The sequence below is a fragment of the Rhinoraja longicauda genome, chromosome 10, assembly GCF_053455715.1.
Source record: "Rhinoraja longicauda isolate Sanriku21f chromosome 10, sRhiLon1.1, whole genome shotgun sequence".
Lineage (NCBI taxonomy): Eukaryota > Metazoa > Chordata > Chondrichthyes > Rajiformes > Arhynchobatidae > Rhinoraja > Rhinoraja longicauda.
Window position 1 is genome coordinate 15,053,206 of NC_135962.1, and position 19,949 is coordinate 15,073,154.

A 19,949-nucleotide genomic window follows, 5' to 3' on the forward strand; every position below is an offset into this window, starting at 1 on the left:
CTAATTCCGTCTACAAGTTCGCAGATGATGTTACTGTGGTAGGCCGATCACAAACAACGACGGGACAGAGTACAGTAAGGAGTTAAAGAACTTAGTGATATAGTGTCAAGACAATAATCTTTCCCTCAAGATAGGCACAAAATGCTGGAGTAACTCAGCGGGCGGGACAGGCAGCATATCTGGATAGAAAGAATGGGTGACATTTTGGGTCCAGACCCTTCTTCAGACTGTGTAATGGAAACTGAGAAACAGTCTGAAGTCTACCTCAATGTCAGCAAGACAAAGGAGCTAATTATTACTGACTTCAGGAAGCACGGTGAAGTATGTGCCCATCAGATTCAATGGTGCAGATGGTTAATGATTTTCAAGTTCCTTGATGTTAATATTACCAACAATCTGTTGCAGTCCAACTAAATTGATGCGACAGACAACAAAGCACGCCAGTGTCTCTACTTCCTGAAGAAACTGAGGAAAATTCAGCATGTCTCCAGTGACTTTTATAAACTTCTACAGATGCTCAAACAGAAAGCATACTGTTGAGTTGCATACAGCTTATCTGCCCAAGAGTGCAAGAAATTGCAGTGTGTTGTGGATGTAGCCAAGTCCATTACACAGATCAACTTCCTGCCATTGACTCCATCTACACTTCACGCTATCTCGGAAAAGCAGCCAACATAATTAAAGACTTGCCCCACCTTAATCATTCCTTCTTCTCCCTGCTCCCATCTAGCAGAAGATTCAAAAGCTTGAAACCATACACGACCAGACTCAGGACCCAGACCAAAAGAAGGAGGCTTCTTCCCCTCCATTACCAGGCTTCCGAATAAGCCTTGCATAAGCCAGGGTACAGTTCGATTCACCTTTACCCCAAAGAGGACAATTGACTTTATCTTAGGAATTGATGCATTACAATGCTGAGAGCCATATTCTGCACTCTATATCTTTCCTTTTGCTCCATCTATTATGCTTTAGCTTGAACTGATCGTATCTATGTATGGTAAGAAGATACCATGAGTATCTATGTAAGTATCTATGTATGGTATGGTATCTATGTATGGTATGTATGGTATCTATGTATGGTATATCTGATCTGTTTGGATAGCATGCAAAACAAAGTTTGTTCCTGTACATCGGCACACATGACAGTAATAAACCCAAACCCAACATTGAAGGCAGAGTCTTCTTCAAAGATTTCAGTGACCAACTGTTCTCAAGATGAAAGCAGTATATCAGATTAGCTCCTATTAAAAACAAGTGTTACATTGTTTATTTTAGTCTGTTCTTTGTTCGTCTTCCAAAAAACATTCCTAACTTGTCTCCCTATGTACAACGACATGTGCTTGTTTATAACTGACAATAAGTATACAATTCACCTATCAGACAAGCATCTCCTGGGCTCCTCTGGAGTTTTCCTTTGTGCACGCAACCTCTCCAACCCTTACCCAAGAAAAGGGTCAGCCATGACCACAATCCAAAGACAGTGGGAAAAAAAACTGGTAATGCATCAATCAAAGCTGTTTTAAAAATCTTGTTTGTCATTGAAGAAATGATGCATTACTTTCCTCTCGGTTCTTGTGAATTGGAGGATTACAGTTTTTTGAATGCACTTTTTTTGCGTTTATTTATTGCAGTATTTCAAAAGTAATAAAAGTCCACTGGAAGAGATGGCCAGGAATAGTTATCAGTCTGCTGCACAACATCTGTGAAACAGTGCTTTCCAGCAGTAAATCTGGCCAAGAGTATCACAAGCTATTATTGCTTTCATCCAGTACAGATCCAGAAGACTGCGTGAGGAAGTAAAATGTAGTCATGAGAGTATGGAAACAGGCGCTTCAGCCCAACTCGTCTATGCCGACCAAGTGTTACATCCACATTAGTCCCATTTGCCTGTGTTTGGCCCCATATTCCGTTAAATCTTTCCTGTCCATTACCTGTCCAAATGTCTTTTAAATGTTGTATACTACCTGCCTGAACTACCTCATCTGGCAGCTCATTTCATCTACCCATCACCCTGTGTGAAAGAGTTGCCCCGCAGGTTCCTATTAAATGTTTCCCCTCGCACCTTAAACCTATGTCTTCTGATTTTTGATCCACCCACTCTGGGTAAAAGACTGTGCATTCACCATATCTATTTCCCTTGTGATTTTATATACTTTTCCTAAGGTCACCCCCTCAGCCACCTGCACTCCAAAGAATAAAGTCCTAGCCTGCCCAACCTCTTCCTATAGCTCAGGCCCTCAAGATCCAGCAACATCCTCGTAAATCTTCTCTGCATTGTTTCCAGCTTAACAACACCCGTTCTCTAGCAGGGTGACCAAAACTGAACACAGTACTCCAAGTGTGGCCTCACCAACATCTTTCCAACTCTAACATAACGTCTCGACTTCTATATTCAATACTCTGACTGATGAAGACCAATGTAGCAAAAGCCTTTTTTACCACCCAATCTGCGATGCTACTTTCAGGGAACTACATACCTGAACTCCTAGAGTTCCGCCCTACCACACTCACTGTGGACGTCCTGCCTTGGTTTGACCTCAAAAATTCAACATGTGCATAAAACTCCATGAGCTATTTTGCACCTACTTGCCCAGATGATCAAGATCCTGCTTTAAGTTTTGATGACCATCTTCACTATCACCCATTTTAGAATCATCTGCATACTTACTAATCATGCCTTACACATTATCATCCAAATTGTTGATATTAAACCACCCACAGCAACTAGCCCAGCACCAATGCGAGGCACACCGCTAGTCATAAACTGAAGGAGGGTCTCGACCCGATCTTTTCATTTTCATTTTTTCATTTTCTCCAGAGATGCTGTCTGACCCGCTAAGTTACTCCAGCTTTGTGTCAATCTTCCACCACTACCCTCTGCTTCCGTCCATGAAGCCAATTCTGTACCCAGTTGACCAGTTATCCCTGGATACCATGTGATCTAACCTACAAGACCAGCCGACCACGCGGAACCTTATCAAAGGCGTTGATGAAGTCTATATCTACGGGAGAAGAATGAGGAGGAGATAAGACTTTGCCTTCCATCACAGTGAGGGTATGCCTAGAGCAATCACTGTGATGGCTGTTTTATGTAAAAAATTATATCTGTGTGTCTTGTGCTTTTTAATATCTATTGCCGGACCCTGACGCGAGAGGACGCTGGCGTTGTGTATTCGCCGCTTTTCCGTCAGGATAGTTTGTCTGTTTGTTTCTATGTTAATTGTTTTTGTAAAGCGCTTTGAGCATGTGATAAGGCGCTATATAAAATAAATGGATTATTATTATTATTATTATATAGACATCAAGCCTGGGAGATGTATCCACCTTCACATATTACCTTCCAGGCAAGCATTTCACTTTCAAATATCAGCTTCAAGTGAGGATACACATGTTAAACTGAATCTTTCATGGGATTAAATTGTTCTAATAACTGTTTCTGCAGTAGCTCCCCTTCCGATCTCCACCTCGTCTTCCTTAAACAGTCATCCCTTAATGTGTCCAATTTATTTTTTACCCTGACTAGGTTATGTTTAGTTTGAGATCTTTATTGTGAAATTACAATGATGTGCTTACTTAAAACAAATCAGTCATTTTCTGTACATTGGAGAAAGCAAAAGCAGCTTCAAAAAGGTATTTGAAACATAGAGCAGAAAAATGGACTCTATTCTCACATAACTCCTTGTGGACATATATTTTCTTCACTTATTTCCTGAGGTAAGGATTGATTCCACAGACAGCTCAATGTTATCATACCTTATCAAAATGCCATTTTTCAATGGGTGAGGGAACATAGAGGCAGTCACCACCAAGGAAGGTACACCAGCTAAAACCTACTCTTGATTTTAACCCTAAATCAAAAAAGACAACAGGGATAACCATGGGTGCATGCATGATCAAAAATGAACACCCTTCGAAAGGATATTATTTTAAATATATTATTACTCATGACAATGCACACAGTTACCAGCAGCTGTAAACAAGTTTACACAATGCCTTGTTCTCACTTCAGTGAAGGGCAGAGGCTGTCTAGTTCAGAAATATCCCGAGGCAAATTTGCTGTCACAGTACATGTGGAACACAGCCAGATTTCCCAGAGGATGTGTTTATGTGTTAGCAAATCCCAATTTTGGGTTGAATCACTGATCATGTAGGAGTGAATATAGGATAAAAATTTCATGACACTGCGAGATTACCTGCTATGACAAAGTCAGCACAGCAGTGGCCAATTAAAGTAATGAGCATCCCAGAATCCGAATGTGAAAAACATTGGTGTATTCAGACAGCTTTATCGAGGGTAGGGAGATGTGTAGATGACGAGCTAAGCAAGAACAAAAAACTGCGTGCAGGAAATGGCCATGGGTCATGCAACTTCAGATGACAGAAGCACTGAGGGATGGGATTCACATACATTTGCATGGACAGGGGTAATCAGCACAGCTGCCTACTTTGAAGAAATTCCCCTCCAACAGGAGTTCTGCTAGACCCTCTCTCATTGCTCCCCATCTGTAATTCCTGCTGCTCTCCAGCTCTTAAGACCATGTTTGGACCCGGCCTCACTAACATAGCCACGTGTGTTCATCTCGGGCCTTAGTCCAACCATGTTCCTATCAGAAAGCCCCCTCACAAGTATCCACCAATTACTTGCCAAGCTTTGTCCTGCCCCTCTCTTCCAGCTTTCTTCCTTCCACCCCTCCCCCAACCACTCTCAGTCTGAAGAAGAGTCCTGGTCTGAAACGTGACCTACCCATGTTCTCCAGAGATGCTGCCTGACCCGCTGAGTTATTCCAGCACCTTGTGCCTTTTTATGTATTGGAGAAATCCTGCCACAATTATTTGACAAAACCTTTAAGGAGGTAATTAAGAAGATTGGTGAAGGGTGGACAGTGTCCATTATTTATATGGACTTTGGTGAGGCATTGACATGATTAAGTGTGGCAGGCTGGTCTAAAATATTACAGTGCATGGGATCCAAGCCTAGCTAGCTAATTGAATCCAAAATTGATTTGGTGATAGGAGGCAGAGAGTAGTTGTGGAAGAATGCTTTTCTGATTGAAAGTCTATGATCAGTGATGGATTGCAAGGATCAGTGTTGTTTGTCACATAGATTAGTGACTTGGATGTGAATGTAGAAGGTGTGATTAGTAACTTTGCAGATGACACAGATATTGGTGCTGCTATAAAGAGTGAGAAAGGTTGTCTTTGCCTAAAGCAGAATATAGATCAGATGGAAAATTGGGCAGAGTGTTGACAGATGGAATTTAAACCTTACAAATGCAAGCTGATGCATTAGGAGAAATTCAAGTAGGGGTAAGACATATATGGTAAATGATAAGGTGCTAAGGAATATTGATGAAAAGAGGGACAATGTGCATTAGGTCTACAGTTCATTGAAAATAGTGAGACAGGTAGTGAAGAAGGCACACAGCATGGATGGCTTCATATGTCAGGGCACAGAATATACGAGTTGAGACATTGTGCATAACACTGGTTAAAATACATTTTAGTACTCTGTGCAGTTCTGGTTGCCATGCAAAAGAATGCGGTTTCCTGGTTTGTCAAAGTTTTAGTGACACGGAGAAATCGGATAAACTGGGTTTGTTTTCCCTGGGCAAAGACGGCTGAAGGACTACCTGATGTTGGTTTATAAAATTATGAAAGGTGTTTATAGGGTAGATAGTCAGAATATTTTTTTGTGACTCGGGTGTCAAAAACAAGGAGCCATATGTTTGAGATGATGGAAGGATTTTTAGAAAGGATTCGAGGTGATTTTATTTTTAAAACAAAAGTAGCAGTAACTGAACTTACTGCAAGAGGTGGTGGTGGAACCAGATCACCACATTTAAAGCGATATGTAGACAGTAATCGAGGCAAAAGAAGGACATGACACCGGAAAATAGGATTTGTGTTGATGAGCAACTAGATCGGCGTGGTTATGGTGAGTTGAAGAACCGGTTAACAATTACATGAACTCCTATAAAATGCATCAGGGTGGAGATACCCGACACAAATCTAGCCATTTGGAACACAGCTAGACCAACTGGACCCGTTGGGCCCAAACCTCTCCTGCATTGGTACAGCACCCTCTCCTCCAACCCTCCCCCCTACACTGCCTTCTCCCTCCCCCTCCACTCCATACCCCTCTACCCCCCTTATCCTCCCTCCTTCCTCCCTCCCCCAACACCCCCCCCCCCCACCCCCCCCCCCCTCCCCCCCATCCTCCCTGGGAGATAGATTTAAACCTAAAAATGTGAATAACTTTGAAAACATAACGATTTCAATGAAACTTCTTCCATTAGCACCAAAGGGACGACGGTGAGTAAGGTGAGCCTAAAATTGTCGCGCTATCATGTACCGTTTTGGCTGATGTTCAGGAACAAACAAACAAACAAGAGTTTTAGTATGTAGATATCAAAATTCGCAGGCATTAAGAGATGGAGAAGTGCACAAAAGGAACTTTGTATTTATTTTCATAACATAACGTTCATGCACACTGCAAGAGATGTTGCTACAACTGCTCGGACTTTGTATCACACTTCCAAATCTGGTCTCCTTTGCTGTTTCCTGTTAAATAGTTCATCCAGAAGATGATCAACTTTTCGATGCACAATTTAAAAATAAAATGTTCCATGGTGACTCACAATCCAGCCTCATTCCTCTGAACACATTCATTTGAGTAATACGACGTCAAAGTAAAGCTTCCCTACTAATTGCTCCTGCATAACTGACTCATTTTCACGAGGGCAGGTTAAAAGACTTCCAGCAGTTATCACTGAAGTGATTTAATAGAAAATATGTGATATTCATCCTGATATTTTGCAATTATATCATGTGGACATGGCAAAGAATGTAAACATGTTTTAATTAAGAGATGATTAAAGAGGTGATTAAATCATTAACTCAAGTTGCTTATATCCCTGACAACTCAGGAAAGACACATCTGTACCTATGCTGCACAGCATCTAAGCAAATACAAATTTAAACAAAGTCATATTCATAGCTTACTGAAGTTTGATAGACAATGGATGGGAAAAAGAAACACATTCAAGCAGTGGAAGTGCGTCATGGAATTCACCAGATGGGATGTGAACACTGTTCAAAATGCAATATTGCACTTAGTGACTAAATCCAGCTGTGGATTATTCTATGCTAGCATGCAAGCAATTGTGTGTCACTTCATGACATGGCACAGGATAGTGATAAATTCCATACTCATTATTGGCATTACACACCCACGCAAAGCCACTCACATATTTATTATACAGAGTCTGTTACAATATAGCATTGAAAGCATTGAAAGGTAGAGATAACTGAAAGCAGAAAACAAAACTTGAGCAATTTATCAGTACCATCTAAATTTGGTTAAAATGCAAAACTGTCCACGTGTGCACATAATACAGAAAAAGGCAACACACATGTGGACAACTCCACAACTCCTGGAACATGACTGCAAAGTTGTACTGGGATCGGAGTGCTTAACAACTTGAGCATTTTCATTGATGCACCATTTATAGAACGGTCATCGCAGTTCTTGGCTACACTGGCTGATTTGCACAAAATGTAGAGCAATACATGGGTATATAAATCCGAATGTACAATGTGCAGACTAAACTAGGACAAGTTGACCAAACTGCATACAGATGCTCCCCGACTTACGATGCTTCGACTTGTGATATTTCGACTTTATGCACTATCCCCATTAGTCTGCCCCTTTGCCCTCCTCCTCCAGCTCATCCCCAACCCACCCTAGGCAATCTCCCACTTCCCTTTTATCCCTCCTTTTTCCTCTCTCCCGGCCCCTTCCATTCATTTTCCACCCTCATTTACATGTCATTTCTTCTTTACCTTACCTGACACCTTTTTGTCTTCATTTCACCTCTAGCCTTTTGTTACCATCTTCACCCTTCTGCCAATCACTCCCCTCATCTGCATTCACCCATCATTTGCCAGTTTATGCCCACCCCTACCTCTCTTTATCCACTTTCTCCCCTCGACTCCATCAGTCTGAAGAATGGTCCCTATCCAAAACATTGCTGCCCATTTCACCCACGGTTGCTGTTTAAGCCATTGAGTTCATGCAGCGCTTTTGTTTCTATAGATCAGAGAACTCGACAATTATCCTGTGCAAATGCTATTCATTGAAAATGTGCACGCCAGGCAATTTGTGGAGGTGTACCCTTTTAAAATTCCATCCATCAAATGTAATTATGAAGATGAATCAAAAGTTGAAAAGTGCAAAATCTTCCACATGCCAACGTTAAACAGGCCAATTATTCCATTCTATGAATATAAGAAATAAAAAGAATTCAGTCCCTTGTGTCTGCTCCACTATTCGATAAGTTCATGGTTGATCCTTGACTTTGCCATGACTTTACTGTACTTAACCAATATCCCTGAAATCGCTTTCTAAAATCCTCGCGATCTCTGCCTGAAATATATTTTGTGGATGAGTTTCCACAGCCCTCCTGGGTCTCTGAATTCAAAAGATTCATCACCACTTAGCTGTAGAAATCTTCTCAGTTCTATTAAATGGCCAACCCCTTTTTTTTGGACACCGTCTCCTGGTTCTGTTTAACTCCTAGTTGCAGTTAGCATTGTGTTTATTCTGTCAATAGAGGTTCTATTGTACTCCAGCGTACCACACGTGTATCACAATATTAAAGTAGCATCTTGAAATATCTTTTTTACAGGTAATGTCTTTTTTTTAATTATGGAAGGATACAAAGGATTAATCACTTACCAGTCAAGAGGGAGCAACCAAGTACATGATTATATATGTCAGAACCGAGACAAGAAGTATGTTTTTTACAGATTTATAATTGTGATGGATGCTTTGCGAAGATACAACATTTACAGGTTGATTATAGACGGAAAAAAAGGCTGGTTAATTGGAATTATTTGTTTCCAAAAGAGAATTGGCTGGACCTTATTCTCTGTGTATCCGGCTTAACCAAATAGTGATGGGATTATTGCAAGAAACCCAAAAATGGTGAAAATGAAGGTGCAGGCCTACTGAAGGAGGGTCTCGACCCGAAATGTCACCCATTCTTTCTCTCCAGAGATGCTGCCTGTCCCACTGAGTTACTCCAGCTTTTGGTGTCTATCGCTGGTGAACATGAAGCCTTGAGATTTGGAAAGGGAATTTTGAGGTACATTTGGTGTCATCTACTCAGCTGGATCGCAAAATACACATTAAGAAACTGCCTCACCAAAATCTGCCACATACAAACAAAACAAAATTGCAAATCGATTAAAGGTTCATCAACACGTGAGATAGCACAATAATTTAATCTATGACCCAATTGGCAGCATTCCCACCCCAATCAGATTGAAGGTTCAAGATGTGCTCAGGGGCACAATTAGTCAGGCTGACACTTCAGTCAAGGACTGGAGAAGAGCTACTTTTCCAAAAGTTGTGAGCTTTCAGCTTCCCTCTCAGATGGATGTATAGGAGCGCATAGCACTACTTTGACCATACAACAGTACAAACAGGATCAGGCCCTTCAACACAATGTCTGTAGTGAATATGATGCTAAATTAAACTAATCCCTTCTGTCTGTATATGATCCATATTGCTCCGTTCCCTGCATATTTACGTGCCTTAATAAAAGCCTCTTAAATACCGCTAGTGTGTTTGCTTCCATCACCAGCCTTGGCAGTGCCTTCCAGGCACTAATCACACTGTGTTAAAAAAAAAATGCCCTGCATATCCTCTTTAAACTTTCCCCCTCACATTTTAAAGCTATTCACTCTAGTTTTGGACATTTTCAGCCTGAGGAAAAAAAACTCCACCATATCTATGCCACTCTGAAGTTTATAAACTTCCATTAGGTCTTCCCTCAGCCTCTGATGTTCTGGAGAAAACAATCCATATTTCTGTAAGAAGATGGACACAAAATGCTGGAGTAACTATCTTGTCTATTTGCGGCGAGTCTCTCCAGCATTGTGTGCCTATCTTTGACGTAAACCAGCATTTGCAGTTCCTTCCTACCATCTTTGTATAATCTCTTCTTATAGTTAATAACCTCTAATTGAGACCGCATCTTGATGAATTTCATCTGCAATCTCTTCAAAATGTCACCATCCTTCCTCTCAAGGGGGATCAGGACTGCACACGGTACTCCAAAAGCAGTCTAACCAAAGTTTTATAAAACTGTAACAACACTCCTATACTCAATGTCCTGACCAATGAAGGCAAGCATACCATATGCCTTCTTCACTACTCTGTGTACTTATGTTGCTACTTTTAGCTATGGACTTGGAGCCCAAGATCCCTCTGTGCATTCATGCTTTTAATAGTTCTGCCATTAACTTTATACTTTCCCCTCACATTTGACCTCCCAAAGTACAACATCTCACATTTAACCAGATTAAGCTCTAAAGGCCATTTCTCTGACCATATCCTGCAATCTACCTTCTTAATGTTCAACAAATAGCATGGATGACTGTTTTATCGTTTGCTTTTATATCAGTTGGTATTGAATTGTCAATACCAATGCACTAGTTAGAATAATACATTCCACTTCCAGATACCAGAAAGAAGAAAATAAAGAAATTATCAAAGCAATCCTTTGCCAAAACAATCAAGCATAGTTTCAGCATACTTGGGGGAGGGGGGAACAAGGAGAACAAAAATGTGAAGTTTCTATGCTGTCTAGTCATAACAAATACAGTAATGTACTAATACTGTCGCCGACAGATTAAAAATGCAAAAATGTTTTTTTCATACAATGTTCTTTTGTGTTCCTTCCCTTCTGCACAGCAATGTAAGTGCTCCATGTCCTGTCACTTATTAAGTGAATTACTCTGAAGGCAGTTTGATCATCTATCAAACTAGCCTGTCTCCATAATCCTGAATAGTATTACATTATTGTCCCAACACTGCCATCCGACACACAGCACAACAGCAGCTGGTGCACAGATATTAAAGTCAAGATGGGGCAGAGGCAGGCAAAAGGGCTGGAAAGGAAAAAGAATGAGAATAAGCATTTGAAACTGGCAACTTATGTTGAAAACATCTGCAAAGAAACCTCCAAAAATGTTTGGAACAATACAATTTTGTTATTTGATCTGAAGTGTATTTATATAGGCGTGCAGAAACAAAGGAATTTTTAAGATCTTGGAAGGAAATAAAGGACATAAACTGGATGGGAGGCAGTAATTCCGTTTAAAGATAAAATCAGCCCCCAATTGGTAACAGCTGTGTGTCAACTTTTGCAATACTTTTATATCAGTAATCATCAGTACAAAGCAGTCAGATTTTCTAGTTGAGATTTCAGATTCTATCACCCTGCACTCCATCCCACAAGTTTCAGTACAATTTTGCATAAAATTGTGGCTTCTTTACAAGATAGTTATAGAGTCAAAGAAACTTACAGCATTGAAACAGGCCCTCCGGCCCAACTTGCCAACACCGGCCAACATGTCCCATCTAGTCCCACCTGCTTGCATTTGGCCTATATCCCTCTAAACCTGTCCTATCCATGTCTAAATGTTTCTTAGACGTTGTAATAGTACCTGCCTCAACTACCTCCTCCGGCAGCTTGTTGCATACACATAATACCCATTGTGTAAAAAAGCTACCCCTCAGATTCCGATTAAATTTTTCCGCCATAACCTTAAACCTATGTCCTCTGGTTTTCGATTCCCTTACACTGGGCAAGAGACTGTGCATCTACCCAATCTATTCCTCTCATGATTCTATACACCTCTTTAAGATCAACCCTCATCCTCCTGCGCTCCAGCCTGCTCAACATCTCCCTATAGCTCAGGCCTTGAGTCCTAGCAACATCCTCATAAATCTTCTCTGCACCCTTTCCAGCTTGACAACATCTTTCCTATAGCATGGTGCCTAAAACTGAACATACTCTAAATGCAACTTCACCAATGTCTGATATAACTGCAACATGACCTCCCAACTTCTATACTCAATTATTTTACATATAGAGTTAAATACAATGCCATCATCCAACTGGAACTGCAGATGCTGATTTACCAAAAAAGAGAGTGCTAATGACTGAGATCAGTCTGAAGAAGAGTCCCGACCCGAAATGTCACCTATCCATGTCCTTCAAAGATGCTGCCTGACCCACTGAGTTACTCCAGCACTTTGTGGAGTAACTCAGTAACCCCCTCGCCCTCCCAGCTTCAATTCCTACTCCGTATAAAAATTTTAACTGATATTTCAATGCAGTATGCATCGTCTGGATTACAGTTTTCAGAAAAATATTAAGCATCCATCTCCTGATACGGTTGCTAAAAATCCCAAAGCACTGTTTTGAAAACAAAAACAGGAACAAATGTATTCTCCTCCACATTTATCCCTCAACCAACATCACTAGAACAAGTCCCAATGAAGAGTCGCAAACCTAAAATATGACCATTTCTCCTGTACAAACACTACCTGATTTGCTGAGTTTTCCAGCATTTTATGGTTTTATGTTATTGTTGCAGATTTTCAGCACCTATTTTTTTTTTAAAATTATCACTCAATAGAAAGTGTTGCCTGGCCTTTAATGCTGTGATGTTTTGCAGGACCTTGCTCTGTTATCTAAACTATAAAAGTGATTATATTGGCTGTAAATCCCCGCAAATTTACAACAAGTAAGAATTTCATGGTATCCATCAATCAGTTTATGAAAATGATTCTGGGGATGATTGGGTTAACATATAAGGGGTGTTTAATGATTCTTGGCCTGTACTCGCTGGAGTTTAGAAGGATGAGGGGTGGGGGAGAGATCTCATTGAAACCTACAAAGAAAGGCCTGGATTGAGTGAAGAGCGGGTGTGGAAAGTAATGGGAGAGCCGAGAAGTGGAAGGCACCATCTCAGAATAGAAGGACATACCTTTAGAATGGGGATGAGGAGGAATTTCTGTAGCCAGAGGGTGGTAAATGTGTGGAATTCATTGGCACAGATGGCTGTGACGGCCAAAACATTGGGTATTTTTAAAGTGGTGATTGATAGTTTCTGGATTTGTAAGGGTGTCAAAAGTATGGGGAGAAGGCAGGAGAATGGTGTTGAGAGGATAGAAATAGAACAGCCATGATTTACTGGCGGTGTGGACACGATGGGCTGAATAGCCCAATTACATTCCTATCTCTTATTGGCTTATGACCTGCTAAGCTTTATCCCAGACCTGTCTCTCTCTTTCAGCTTTCTGACCCCCGCCCCCTAATCCATCTGAAGGGTCCGAACCTGAAACATCTCCCTTCCATTCCTTCCACTGATGTTGCCTGACCCACTAAGTTCTTCCAGCACATTGTGTTTTGACAATTAAGCACTCTCAACTCTTAATTCTCGAATCTTGAGTTTGAGTGTAGAATTGGAGGATAATTTCCGCTCTCTTTAATTCACAACTAGTACTCCAACCCCATTTCTCTTCTCGCTGGAACAGACTTCTTCTCACTTGAGATGACTTCCTGGGGCTTGAAAAAGCACGTCTCCCGCCATAAAACCTGCAAAACCGGTTTATTCAGAGACTTATAACCTCGTTAACATAAATAAATTGCCAAATTCCTCCCCGAATGAACATTCCTAGGTGCAAGGTGAGTTTGGTGCTCTTCCTCATTCCAATCTCATTGTAATCTTGTAGCAACCAGATTACGATTGGGGTCTAGACTGTTGAAACAAACCCCCAACCCACTTTTAATGTTAAATCCTATTCCCCTTAGTTTCCACATATGGGTCCAAAAATAAAAGGAAGACACTAATCAATCCAACAGGAAATTCAGTAGAATTACTCTAATAGGTGTGATAATGTGAAATCATTTACATAAGAATTAGCCAAAGCAAAAAGCACAGCTGCATTCGAGGGGAAAATAGATAAGAAATAGATAAGAACACAAGTGAGAAAAACTAAATATCCTGCTAGAAGTTAGAATGAAAGGTGACTCAATGCTTGGGTGGGGCCTCAACATCTATTCGGTCCAACTGTCTGTTCCCACGATTACTAGTTTGGCAACTAGCATATTATTCCTCTAACTTTCATGTATGAAGAAAATCACAAAATTCACAGGGCAAAACAAGATGCCAAATTAAACTGATGTGATTTCTTCATTCCTTTGCTGGGCATGCTATAAATCTATGTGACATCTGAACATGGAAAGATATTTGAGGTATGGAACTTATCACCGATAGCAAACTGAGCTATTGGCGTCAAAAATACTTTGCTTTAAGAAGCGAGGGAAAATGAGATCAACCAAAAATAAAATCCCTACTTCACAACATGCAGCTAAAAAACAGATGTCAGCTTTAGTGAGATTTCCGATTGATTTATCATACAGGAATGCACTTGTTCACATTCTTCAAACTTTCAGTTCGTTGATAGCATCGTCTCCATTCGAGTCCAGTGGCATTTCAATAGGGCTGGAGGAATTTGCACAAATCCTACTAGTTTCATACCACAATGTGTAATTGTGTTAAAAACTTCACAGCCCAATTCATTTGTTTGCCGACATGAACACAGCTCAGTAAGAATTTGAGCATACTGGGAGCCAGAAACAATGAAATGACAAACAGTCCAAGATAGCCTGCAAAATTAGCACGGAGCACAATTCTGATCAATGATATTTGGAATGAAAAGTAAGGAATCTAATTATAAAGCTTGTTTAACCAAATAATGTAATTTAATTTTTTTTAAAGCAGCAGCCTCCCACAAAAACAATCCCGTTCACTATTCATTTCAATATTTTCAGTTAGCTATTCAATACAAAATAAAGTTAGGAGCAAATGTTTATATTCAGTCTTCAAAAGTACTAATTTACTAGTCAGATTGCGGGGCATCCAGAGATTGGATAGAGGTTCTCGATAAGTAGAGTCACCTCACATTCGTATGCGACAAGATTAATAACTGCCCGTGTACAGATGGGATTTAATTACACAGTTAGGCAAACACCCCTTGCTGAATGAAGGGTTGCAACAGTTCAAATGTTCTGCAGAACAGAACGTTTCCATGTGCTGGACTAAGCACTGGCCTCTTGTAAACACTCAATTATGCACCAACAGGGTACTACATTCATCATCTTGCAATGTCTGAAGGTATACCAGCATTTTTACATAACTGCTTTATTCCATTTAAGGCAAAATAAGAAATGTGCTTACTGGGTTTTGATTCTCAATGATTGTTGGAAAAAAGTGAAAGCTAAATACTTCCCTAGCAACTGCACTACAACCAATCAATGGAGAACCAAAGCGAACCAATTAAATTGGTGCTGCAGTCACAGCCACAATAACATAATTTATTTCACTGCTTTAGGAATATATTTGCTCAAGTACATAATGATACGTTGCATGCTGTAATCCATGAAGCATCCACCTCCGATTACTGTAATCATCTTTACACAATGGTATGGATTTGGGCAGTTGGTTATTATATAAATGCATTTAAGGCCAGTGGCAGGTTCCTATCCCTCGCTGGTTAATCAGAACCTGTTGGCCTTTATAAATGGCTTCAGTGTCCAAGAGGAAACAAAGTCAGGATGAACTGTCCTGACTATAATGCAGTGGACAAATGAGGGAAAATATCTGCACTTTTCAGATTAACCTCATCCCAAGCCTCCACTGTTTAACAGCCTCACTGTCAACAACCAGCCACTGGAAAAAGCAGCAGAGGGTGATGCTGTTAGCGATGCAGTATGTCAATAAGATCAGTCCTTTTGGGATGTGCAGAAGCCTTCCAAAGGTGAAGGTGAATGAATAGATACAGGGACATACCTCCACCGGATAAATTTGTATAAACAAGGTGCTCGTGAAAGGGTTAAACAAACAGCTTTCAAGTGAGAATACTATTTGCCTTAACTTGCTCTGGCAGATGGGAAGCTTGATGTACACATCACGATGGCGATCCACAAATAACAATGAACAGCAAGTACTTAATTTTTAAATCCCAGAAAATCAAGTGCATGCTTGATTCCCACAACACAGATCTTGTAACGCTAAGAAATAAGAATTTAAAATACTGTTAATCAGATAATCACCCTTAATAAAGCATGGTACAACAAAAGAAATGTTGCAGCACAGAGGCACAGCGTAGAGTTGTTGCCTTTCAGTGCCAGAGACCCCATTCGATCCCGCCTGCAGGTGCTGTCTGTATGGAGTTTGTGCATTCTCCCCGTGTCCTTTGTGGGTTTTCTCCCACACTCCAAAGATGTATATGTTTGTAAGTTAATTGGCTTGGTAAAATTTGTACATTGTCCCGAGTGTGTGTAGAGTAGTGTTAATATGCAGGGATCATTGGTCGGTGCAGACTCGGTGGACCAAAGGGCCTGTTTCCACACTGCATCTCTAAACTAAACAAAATGTTGTTCGTTCAAAATCCATTTCCATTTGTACAAAAGTTAAAGGTTTACTATTTAACATGGCAGCAAGTAAGATAAAAGACACATCGGTCTGGGATATTTGAAATTGATAATTAATACACTAAAAATGTACATTGTGCCAGTCACACAGTTCGTCCATCTTTACTTCAAAAGCATAGATTGAACTGGCCAGAGGGGAAGCACTGGGAGAGGAGGAGGTGGGATAGAGAGCGGGCAAGAGGGCATTTAGAAGAGAGAGAGGGAGAGAAGAGGTATCACAAAATGCTGGAGTAACTCAGCAGGTCAGGCAGTATCTCAGGAGAGAAGGAAGGGGTGACGTTTCCGGTCCTTCTTCAGACTGATGTCAGGGGAGGGGGCGGGACAAAGATAGGATGTAGTTGGAGACAGGAAGACAGTGGGAGAACTGGGAAGGGGAGGGGAAAGGGACGGACAGGGGAACTATCTGAAGTTAGAGAAATCAATGTTCATACCGCTGGGGTGTAAGCTGCCCAAGCGAAATATGAGATGTTGTTCTTCCAATTTGCGGTGGGCCTCACTATGACAATGGAGGAGGCCCATGACAGAAAGGTCAGAGTGGGAGGGGGAGTTGAAGTGCTGAGCCACCGGGAGATCAGGTTGGTTAAGGCAGACTGAGCGAAGGTTTGAGCGAAACGATCACCGAGCCTGCATTTGGTCTCGCCGATGTAGAGAAGTTGACGTCTGGACAGCGGATACAGTAGATGAGGTTGGAGGAGGTGCAGGTGAACCTCTGCCTCACCTGTAAAGACTGTTTGGGTCCTTGGATAGAGCCGAGGGGGGAGGTAAAGGGACAGGTGTTGCATCTCCTGCAGATGCAAGGGAAAGTACCTGGGGAGGGGGTGGTTTGGGTGGGAAAGGATGAACGGACTAGGGAAAAAGAGAAGAGAATGAGTTAAGTAGATGACAAAAGATAAAAGGTCTGGGCAATGGAAGAAGGGATACAAGCTTGGGTAGAGGTCTCCGAGAAACCCAAATATCCAGAAACGCATGACAGAAACTGCCAATTTCTTCAGAAAATGAAATAAGAACAGTTAATTTAAGCAAACATCAGAGTTCCTGAAGCGTGTTGCAATAACTAATGGAAGATTTACAGCCAATTATTCTGGCAACTCATAATTTGCACCAAATGTGTTGGCTTTTCCACTTCAGCTGGAAAACTAAGGTCCTCACTTTTGCATCTATTTGCATATCCCAGGTATTTTAGATCCCATGTTGTTCAATTCAACGCAGGAGGTCGTTGTGCTCTACTTTCCCATCTACACCCCCCAACAGCTTTAATCTAAATTCTTCTCACCAAAAAGCAAGAGACAGAGCACTAACCTGTTTCATCAAATATTTGGGAGGATCACAAATGGCAATACAGTCCAAATACCTGTGTGAGAAAGACCAATTAGACAAATGGTCCCACTTGCATAGTCAATAGCACTAAAATATCATCTGCCAACTTTCAATAGAAAGTTGGAAAGAAATGTACTTATTTACAATGATTGATATGTCACACTTGAGAAGACCACATTTCAAAATTGTGAAAAGCATCAAATAAACTGCAGCTTTGAAATACATCAGCGTCCCCTTTATGAATCCAGAAATTAAATTGACTGGCCAAAAGTTAATACATTATATTAGACATCTACACTAACTTTTGACCAAACTGCTGACCAGCTCAAAAATAAAAAGTGCAAATAGATGCAGAGACACAGAAATTCATCTTGATATAAATTTGTTGATCAAGCACAACCAGATGGATGGGTACAATGAGGATGCACTGAAAAGCTCTGGAAATGAATGGCTACTTTTTCCTCAGCCAGTCAAACTTGCCAGACTAGTGAACCGACTAACATCTTTCAATGCCACATCTGATTAGGGTCACAGCAGTGAATTTCCAACATCAAGGAACCAAGAAGTCCTCTAACAGACCGATTTTTGGTTTCTATTCTAAGATTCAGAAACAACTGCATGCTTAAAAGGTCACTTGTTGTCAGAAATGTAATGCTACTTTCTATTTTATTTTTATTTAAGATGACATGGATGCAAATGTAGATGGGTTGGTAAGTAAGTTAACAGATGACACTAAGATTGCTGGGTCACAGACCGTGAGGAAGTTGTCCAAGTATGTAGCAGGATATAGATTAGTTACAGAAATGGACGGATAAATAGCAAATGGAGTTTAATTGGTGATGAAGCCACCTCCAATATCCTGATATATTCTTTTCAGGCCGTATGTGCCCCTGCATACAAGCCTTCAAAAAAAATCCACCAATATTTCCTTGCTGCCTCTTAACTCCATCCAAATTTATTCAATTTCTATATTTTAAGACCTTTACTTTATATTTCCCCATCCCCCCCAATCTTTAAGATGAAGGCAAACAAGTCTGTTATTTCAGAAGTGAGAGGATATGCAGAAAATATCCTGGAACATTTAATTCCCACTTTACAACCACATCGTAATGGCAATTAGATTGTTTCAATAAGAGTCATTAATTCACCTATTTTGATACAAGTGCTGCAGCTGTAGATTTTAATTTTGTTTTTCTTTTCGGATTGGTTTCTTCAGAACCTCACTAAATAAATTTCAATCTATCTAAAGCCACACCACCTTCATCCTTCTCCATGACATGTCCTGATCCCATGTAATTCCCTCTCACAACTACCTCAAATTCTTATCCCAGCTCATCTCTCCTTTCCATCTCCAAACCTGTGGAGTGATGTATAATGTCCTCTGCTTTTTGGACTCTGGGTTCCTTTGAATTTCCTTTTTTCTTCCACAATTTTTATATTTCCTCATCTTCCAATGTTCAATAGATTCAGGATCAGTTCCTTGTGGATTGGAGGGTAGCTAATGTTATCTCACTTTTCAAGAAAGGAGCGAGAGAGAAAACGGGGAATTCTAGACCAGTTAGCCTGGGGAAGATGCTGGAGTCAATTATAAAAGAGGTAACAACGGTGCATTTGGATAGCGGTAACAAGATTGGTCCAAGTCAGCATGGATTTATGAAGGGGAAATCCTGCTTGACTAATCTTCTGGAATTTTTTGAGGATGTGACAGGTAAAATGGATGAAGGAGAGCCAGTGGATGTAGTGTATCTAGACTTTCAGAAAGCCTTTAATAAGATCCCACAGGAGGTTGGTGAGCAAAATTACAGCACATGGTATTGGGGGTAGGGTATTGACATGGATAGAGAATTGGTTGGCAGACAGGAAGCAAAAAGTTGGAATAAACGGGTCCTTTTCAGAATGGCAGGCAGTGGAGTGGAGTGCCACAAGGCTCGGTGCTGGGGCCGCAACTATTTACAATATATATTAATGATTTGGATGATGGAATTAGAAGTAACACTAGCAAGTTTACAAATGACACAAAGCTGGGTGGCAGTGTGAACTGTGAAGAGGATGTTAGGAGGTTGCAGGTGACTTGGACAGGTTGAGTGACTGGGCAGATGCATAGCAGATGCAGTATAATATAGATAAATGTGAGGTTATCCACTTTGGCGGCAAAAATAAGAAGGCAGATTATTATCTCAATGGTGTCAGATTAGGTAAAGGGGAAGTGTCCTTGTACACCAGTCACTGAAAGTAAGCTTGCAGGTACAGCAGGCAATGAAGAAAGCTAATGGCATG

At 40.8% G+C, this 19,949-nt stretch overlaps 1 protein-coding gene across 8 annotated transcripts in view; it reads right to left on the reverse strand.

The window, feature by feature from the left end:
* sipa1l1 (signal-induced proliferation-associated 1 like 1) overlaps nt 1-19,949 on the reverse strand; it is a 296,284-nt gene that overhangs the window by 164,437 nt on the left and 111,898 nt on the right. For 7 of the 8 annotated variants that reach the window (XM_078406248.1, XM_078406247.1, XM_078406239.1 and 4 more), the window contains one exon: nt 17,655-17,706. The exons of the other annotated variant lie outside the window; for it this stretch is intronic. The gene's annotated coding sequence lies outside the window, so the exon portion shown is untranslated. The remainder of the gene's footprint in view (nt 1-17,654; nt 17,707-19,949) is intronic. 8 annotated transcript variants of the gene reach the window in all.